The sequence below is a fragment of the Megalobrama amblycephala genome, linkage group LG22 (genome assembly GCF_018812025.1).
Source record: "Megalobrama amblycephala isolate DHTTF-2021 linkage group LG22, ASM1881202v1, whole genome shotgun sequence".
NCBI lineage: Eukaryota > Metazoa > Chordata > Actinopteri > Cypriniformes > Xenocyprididae > Megalobrama > Megalobrama amblycephala.
This window is the reverse complement of record NC_063065.1, coordinates 31875808-31884784: the sequence shown is the minus strand read 5'-3', so window position 1 is coordinate 31884784 and position 8977 is coordinate 31875808. Positions and strand designations below refer to the sequence as shown.

At 34.5% G+C, this 8977-nt stretch overlaps 1 protein-coding gene across 1 annotated transcript in view; it reads left to right on the top strand.

Annotated features, from left to right (window-relative positions):
- The first annotated feature begins 6045 nt into the window (after positions 1 to 6045).
- LOC125257502 (dnaJ homolog subfamily C member 13-like) overlaps positions 6046 to 8977 on the top strand; it is a 76187-nt gene continuing 73255 nt past the window's right edge. The window contains 1 exon segment of the mRNA XM_048173869.1: positions 6046 to 6248. The gene's annotated coding sequence lies outside the window, so the exon portion shown is untranslated.

Genomic DNA, 8977 nt, shown 5'->3' with positions numbered 1-8977 from the left:
GCTGTCATTATTATTATTATTATTTTTATATTATTGTTATTTTTATTTAGCTGTTGTGTGTGTATATATATATATAGGATGAATAAGGATGAATAACTATATACACAGGGGTATTGAAATCAAACCCATATCTCTAATTATAAAATAAATATAAAGAGTGTGTGTGTGGTTACTGACACCGAGAGGACAGTAGAGGGCGCTGTGGCAATCATGTTCATTAATGGCCTGCTGATCTTTATAAACAGGTGAGATCTGTGTTCAAAAGGGAGTTTCTCTTCACAGTGCTTCTCAAAATAACTGAATGTCAGTTCATTGTGCTTTTTGATAACTATTTCTCTTTCTTTGGACTTACAGACTGCCACTTTTAAATTATTAACCCTTAAAACATATCAGCCTCCAGTTTATTTTTGATGTCTGCAGTTGTGAAATGAGGTCAGACTATAGCCACTGTCCCATTGACTCCATGTGAACTTAATAAAAGTTCATAGTGCTTCAAATCCATCCGTGTCTGTCTTCAGTGTTGTCAATGTGTGTTTTGTGCGGCAGAGAAGCTCACTAACTGCATTAGAGTAACGGGCAGCACATGCTCGAGATCAGATGCTTCATAACGTGACGCTTCACTCTCTCTCAGCACTGCTCATGTGGACCCGACGCAGAAGACAAGATGTTTCCTCTGTACCTTCAGTCTCGGTGAGTTCCTGAGGCTTTACTATATCCAGCTGCACGATCATGGATCTGTTGAGAAATATCAGACAATGACAGAACTCACGTTGGGACAGGCACATCACGTGATCCAGTGAGCTTCTTCTTGCATGGTGTAGTGAATTACTGATGATCTGAATGATGGAACCAGATGTTCATCACATGCCTAGTATAATGATGTAGAATAGAGGATTTGACCATTTGTTTTTAATGTAATGTACGTTACATTTCAAAAATGATTTCAACCATCACCATGTGTCTTGCTGATTTCACCTGACTCCTTTGACACATAAAAAACTAAAGGTTTAAACAAATTCAGAATCTTTTCAAATTCTGTACTAAAGATGAGAGCATTTATTATACCTCATCAGTCGCTCTACTGTATGTGATCTATACAGATCCTGTGTGATGCAGTTCTCATGTGACTTTTGAGTCACAGAATCTACAGAATTCTGCCGGCTTAGATAGAAACATTAGGAAAAATAAAAAAGCCTTTTCACATTTCTGGGTATCTCTGAAGCGTAAGTTGTCATAGTTGGGTAAATTTTTATAGCGGTGAATGACAGACTTCATTAAATATATTTTTGTTTCCCTCTGAACAAATAGCAAAAGAAAAACTCCACAATAGTGTTTTCACAACTTTTAAAAAGAGGAAAAATAGAGAGCGATTGATAACGGCAGTTAGAAGAGAGTGTTTATATTTTATTCTATTTTGCGTGTTTATATCTCGCAATTCTGACTTTTTTCTCAGAATCGCGAGTTATAAAGTCAGAGTTGTGAGTTATAAAGTCAGAATTGCACGATATAAAGTCAGAATTGTGAGATATAAAGTCAGAGTTGTGAGATATAAAGTCAGAATTGTGAGATATAAAGTCAGAGTTGTGAGATATAAAGTCAGAATTGTGAGATAGTCAGAATTGCGAGTTATAAAGTCAGAATTGTGAGATATAAAGTCAGAGTTGTGAGTTATAAAGTCAGAATTGCGAGTTATAAAGTCAGAGTTGTGAGTTATAAAGTCAGAATTGCGAGATATAAAGTCAGAATTGCGAGTTATAAAGTCAGAATTGCATGATATAAAGTCAGAATTGCGAGTTATAAAGTCAGAATTGCGAGTTATAAAGTCAGAATTGCAAGATATAAAGTCAGAATTGCGAGATATAAAGTCAGAATTGCGAGATATAAAGTCAGAATTGTGATAAAGTCAGAATTGCGAGTTATAAAGTCAGAATTGCAAGATATAAAGAGAATTGCGATAAAGTCAGAATTGCAAGATATAAAGTCAGAATTGCGATATAAAGTCAGAATTGCGAGTTATAAAGTCAGAATTGCGAGTTATAAAGTCAGAATTGCGAGATATAAAGTCAGAATTGCGAGTTATAAAGTCAGAATTGCGAGTTATAAAGTCAGAATTGCGAGATATAAAGTCAGAATCGAGTTATAAAGTCGAATTGCGAGATATAAAGTCAGAATGCGAGTTATAAAGTCGAATTGCGAGATATAACGTCAGAATTGCGAGTTATAAAGTCAGAATTGCGAGTTATAAAGTCAGAATTGCGAGATATAAAGTCAGAATTGCGAGTTATAAAGTCAGAATTGCGAGATATAACGTCAGAATTGCAGTTAAAAGTCAGAATTGCGAGTTATAAAGTCAGAATTGCGAGATATAAAGTCAGAATTGCGAGATAAAGTAGAATTGCGAGTTATAAAGTCAGAATTGCGAGATATAAAGTCAGAATCGAGTTATAAAGTCAGAATTGCGAGATATAACGTCAGAATTGCGAGTTATAACGTCAGAATTGCGAGTTATAAAGTCAGAATTGCGAGATATAAAGTCAGAATTGCGAGATATAAAGTCAGAATTGCGAGATATAAAGTCAGAATTGCGAGTTATAAAGTCAGAATTGCGAGATATAAAGTCAGAATTGCGAGTTATAAAGTCAGAATTGCACGATATAAAGTCAGAATTGCACGATATAAAGTCAGAGTTGTGAGTTATAAAGTCAGAATTGCACAATATAAAGTCAGAATTGCGAGATATAAAGTCAGAATTGCACGATATAAAGTCAGAATTGCGAGATATTAAAGTCAGAGTTGTGAGTTATAAAGTCAGAATTGCATGATATAAAGTCAGAATTGCGAGATATAAAGTCAGAATTGCGAGATATAAAGTCAGAATTGCGAGTTATAAAGTCAGAATTGCGAGTTATAAAGTCAGAATTGCGAGTTATAAAGTCAGAATTGCGTGATATAAAGATATAAAGTCAGAATTGCGAGATATAAAGTCAGAATTGCGTGATATAAAGATATAAAGTCAGAATTGCGAGATATAAAGTCAGAATTGCGAGTTATAAAGTCAGAATTGCGAGTTATAAAGTCAGAATTGCGAGATATAAAGTCTGAATTGCGAGATATAAAGTCAGAATTGCGAGATATAAAGTCAGAATTGCGAGTTATAAAGTCAGAATTGCGAGATATAAAGTCAGAATTGCGAGTTATAAAGTCAGAATTGCGAGATATAAAGTTAGAATTGCGAGTTATAAAGTCAGAATTGCGAGATAAAGTAAATTGCGAGATATAAAGTCAGAATTGCGAGATATAAAGTCAGAATTGCGAGTTATAAAGTCAGAATTGCGAGATATAAAGTCAGAATTGCGAGTTATAAAGTCAGAATTGCGAGATATAAAGTCAGAATTGCGAGTTATAAAGTCAGAATTGCGAGATATAAAGTCAGAATCGCGAGTTATAAAGTCAGAATTGCGAGATATAAAGTCAGAATTGCGAGTTATAAAGTCAGAATTGCGAGATATAAAGTCAGAATTGCGAGATATAAAGTCAGAATTGCGAGTTATAAAGTCAGAATTGCGAGATATAAAGTCAGAATTGCGAGATATAAAGTCAGAATTGCGAGTTATAAAGTCAGAATTGCGAGATATAAAGTCAGAATTGCGTGATATAAAGTCAGAATTGCGAGATATAAAGTCAGAATTGCGAGATATAAAGTCAGAATGCGAGTTATAAAGCGAGCGATATAAAGTCAGAATCGTTATCGAGTTATAAAGTCAGAATTGCGAGATATAAAGTCAGAATTGCGAGATATAAAGTCAGAATTGCGAGATATAAAGTCAGAATTGCGAGTTATAAAGTCAGAATTGCGAGTTATAAAGTCAGAATTGCGAGATATAAAGTCAGAATTGCGAGTTATAAAGTCAGAATTGCAAGATATAAAGTCAGAATTGCACGATATAAAGTCAGAATTGCGAGTTATAAAGTCAGAATTGCGAGTTATAAAGTCAGAATTGCGAGATATAAAGTCAGAATTGCGAGTTATAAAGTCTGAATTGCGAGATATAAAGTCAGAATTGCGAGATATAAAGTCAGAATTGCGAGTTATAAAGTCAGAATCGCGAGATATAAAGTCAGAATCGCGAGTTATAAAGTCAGAATGCGAGTTATAAAGCGAGATATAAAGTCAGAATTGCGAGATATAAAGTCAGAAGAAGATAAAAGAACCAACTGATAAATCTTGTTTCTGTGTACAACGTCTTTGATGTGAAGCAACTAGTGTCCTGATCAAAAGCAGTGCATTCTCTGTCTCCTGAGGGTCGATGACTTCTTCTTATTGATTAGATTAATTCAGTCACATTATCATGTGTGGTTCTCTGAAGTACTTCCTTTTGCTTTGTTTACAAAATCGCTTTGTATGACACAACCAGAACATGTGGTTGGTCTTTCAATGCAGTTTCTTAGCAGAATGTCCAGGTGTTCCACACATTCGACAAATGAAGGACCTGAACCCAGTGAGGATATGATTTAAAGGGCACCATTATGCAAAATTCACTTTTACATGGTGTTTGGACATAAATGTGTGTCAGCAGTGTGTGTACACAACCACCCTATAATGATAAAAGTCCTCCCACTCCTTTTTTTAATCATCATAAAACTTCAACAGTCTCATAGAGCAAGCGGTTTTGATGGTGTCATACTGCTCAACGCTTCATGTAACAAATACAGAACTCATTCATAAAAAAATAAAGTTATCTGATGGGGAAGAGATAAAATTGATCACATTTAAAAGCAGTAAAATTGTGGTCATATTATGATTCATTCAGTGTGATGAATGATTGAAAGCGCAGGAAGGCACCTGATCCTCATTTTGAACCTGAACCTCATTTTATTTATTGTAAAATGCATTTCCCAGTGACTTTCCACTGGAATTTGATAATGTTTTTTACAAATATATGAAACAATTCAGTAGATTCTCAAGATGTTTAAAAAATTAAAAATGAACCAAAAAACAAAATAGGGTCCAAATAACAAAAACAGATCAATAATACACACATTTCTATGGGTTTCTCTCAGACCGGGGGACCGGGGCCAACAGGGGCCACAAGGGAGCGCTGCTGCTCCACAGAAACATTCAGGGAAAAGCTGTGCAAACTCAGATTGATTACAACAAAATAAAATAAATTAATTAATTAAAATTAAATTAATTAGATTAAATTAAAATAAATTTGATGTACACAAAGAATCTACATAAATGAAAACATTTGATTAAAATTAATACAAATTATTAAAAAATATATAAAATAATTTTGATAAAACTAGTTAATAAAATAATAAAATAAAAATAAGTAAAATATAATTAAAAAATGTTGAATTAAAATTAAAAATGAAAATATTATTAAAATATTTGAAAACTGATTTAAATAAATAAATAATTAATGTGATCTAAATAATTTTATAAAAATGTTTATTTAATAAAATACATTTCACTTAAAAACTTAATATGTTACATATTTTAAATAATATGTTATGTTTTAGATATTCTAAATATTTTACACATGTATATATAATTATTTTCAGTATACCCAGGTGAAAAAATACTATAGTAATTTATAGAAAATACTATAGTAAAGTACTTGAATTAATTTGTTAGTAATTCTATAGTTGCTGTGGTAATATAACGACTATAGTAATAAACAAATGACCAATACTGTACTAAGTTTTCTACAACTATAGGGTATATTACACTACAATATACACTACAGTTTAATGTAAAGTATACTATAGTATTTAATACAGTTCATCAGTTAACTATAGTTAATACTACAGTATGCTGATGCATTCAGTAATAAAGTGTTGTAAATACTATAATATATACAGTATACTACAATTTACTTTGTATGGTTCAAAAACACTATAGTATTTACTATAGTATTTTTTCACCTGGGTACAGCAGCCTTTTAACTGTTGTGATGGGTCCATCACACGAGGATGATCATATTATAACAGATTTTAAACCTTAGATCATTACTTCCTGACGAACCCATCAGCTGACACACGCGTGAGAAGCGGCCGTCGTGCGCATGCGCAGTGCCCTGCTGGTGGCAGAAGGAAGATGGCGGCGTCCTGAGTTTCTTACTGAGGGAAGCGCAGTCGGCCAGTTTGGGCTTCAGTTCGGGATCATTGAGCCGCAGCAGACACGCATAAAGAAGGGCGGGGGGCTGAGGGACAGAACCGAGCCGCTTCTGATATCATATATCCAGGTAAAACCCACCGGCGAGACTCAATCTCCTGCACTGCATTCACAGCGCTCGATAAGGCCAGTGACGCCTGACAGTCAACCTTTACTGTAATATAAGCAAACATTACAGTGAAAATACCACAGTAAAATATCCCCAAACCATAGACAATATAATACGAGAGGATGTAAAACGCGTTCACTATCTGTCTGTCATTTCAGTATTGATGCAAGTACTGTGAATAGGAAACTATGGTATTTTGACAGAAACTGTGGTTTGTAAGGGTGGTCATGGTTAGAGTGATGTTTTATTTTAATAATAGCAGCATAATGTGTCAGTATCTTTATTAGATTATGGCTGACATGAATGTATTCAGAATGCATTTCTCATTGCTGGAGTCTTGCACATTCCCACACAGTGGAAAATTTAACTGCATTGAATCCTTTACAGTTTCATCGTTAATCTGAGAACAGATTCAGCCATGATGATGTCAGATGAGGCGTGTCTTAATCTGCTAACTACTGTCTGCTTTTAATCTGTTAACTACTGTCTGCTTTTAACCTGTTAACTACTAACTACTTTTAATCTGTTAACGGGTTAGGAGTAGACTGTAGTTAACTACTGTCTACTGTTAACTATGGGCTACTCTTAACCCGTTAACTACTTTCTACTTTTAATCTGTTAACTACTAACTACTCTTAACCCGTTAACTACTGTCTGCTCTTAACCTGCTAACTACTGTCTACACGTAACCCATTAACTATGGTTCACTTTTAATCTGTTCACTACAGTCTACTCCTAACCCGTTAACTACTGTCTGCTTTTAACCTGCTAACTACTGTCTACTTTTAATCTGTTAACTACTAACTGCTTTTAATCTGTTAACTACTAACTACTCTTAACTCGTTAACTACTGTCTGCTTTTAATCTGTTAACTACTGTCTACTTTTAAACTACTAACTACTCTTAACCCGTTAACTACTGACTACTCTTAACCTGCTAACTACTGTGTACTCTTAACCTATTAACTACTGTCTACTGTTAACTATGGTCTACTCTTAACCTGTTAACTACAGTCTACTCTTAACCCATTAACTACAGTCTACTCTTAACCCATTAACTACTGTATACTGTTAACTATGGTCTACTCTTAACCTGTTAACTACGGTCTACTGTTAACTACTGTCTACTCTTAACCCATTAACTCTGGTTTACTTTTAATCTGTTAACTACAGTCTACTCTTAACCCGTTAACTACTGTCTGCTCTTAACCTGCTAACTACTATCTACTCTTAACCCATTAACTATGGTCTACTTTTAATCTGCTAACTACAGTCTACTCTTAAACCATTAACTACTGTCTACTGTTAACTATGGTCTATTCTTAACCTGTTAACTACGGTCTACTCTTAATCTGTTAACTACTGGCTACTCTTTACCTGTTAACTACTGGCTACTCTTTACCTGTTAACTACTGGCTACTCTTTACCTGTTAACTACTGGCTACTCTTAACCTGTTAACTACGATCTACTCTTAACCTGTTAACTACTGTCTACTCTTAACCTGTTAACTACGATCTACTCTTAACCTGTTAACTACGATCTACTCTTAACCTGTTAACTACTGTCTACTCTTAACCTGTTAACTACGATCTACTCTTAACCTGTTAACTACAATCTACTCTTAACCTGTTAACTACTGTCTACTCTTAATCTGTTAACTACTGTCTACTCTTAATCTGTTAACTACTGTCTACTCTATACCTGTTAACTACTGTCTACTCTTTACCTGTTAACTACTGGCTACTCTTTACCTGTTAACTACTGTCTACTCTTAACCTGTTAACTACTGTCTACTCTTAACCTGTTAACTACGATCTACTCTTAACCTGTTAACTACGATCTACTCTTAACCTGTTAACTACTGTCTACTCTTAACCTGTTAACTACGATCTACTCTTAACCTGTTAACTACAATCTACTCTTAACCTGTTAACTACTGTCTACTCTTAATCTGTTAACTACTGTTAACTACTGTCTACTACTCTTTACCTGTTAACTACTGTCTACTCTTTACCTGTTAACTACTGGCTACTCTTTACCTGTTAACTACTGTCTACTCTTAACCTGTTAACTACTGTCTACTCTTAATCTGTTAACTACTGTCTACTCTTAATCTGTTAACTACTGGCTACTCTTTACCTGTTAACTACTGGCTACTCTTTACCTGTTAACTCCTGTCTGCTCTTAACCTGCTAACTACGATCTACTCTTAACCCATTAACTATGGTCTACTTTTAATCTGCTAACTACAGTCTACTCTTAACCCAGTTACTAATGTCTACTGTTAACTATGGTCTATTCTTAACCTGTTAACTATGGTCTTCTGTTGCCTACTGTCTGCTCTTAACTCATTAATTACTGGCTACTTTTAACCCGTTAACTACTGTCTACTCTTAATCTGTTAACTATGGTCTACTGTAGCCTACTGTCTACTCTTAACTCGTTAATTACTGTCTACTCTTTACCTGTTAACTACTGGCTACTCTTAACCTGTTAACTACGGTCCGCTCTTAATGGGTTAAAAGTAGCCAGTAGTTAACGGGTTAAGAGTAGACCATCATTAATAGGTTAAGAGCAGACCATAGTTAACGGGTTAACTATGGTCTACTCTTAACTCGCTAATTACTGTCTACCCTTTTGAGCACAGATCTGAACTTTATTAATGAACGCAGACCTGAGTCTGGTGTCTT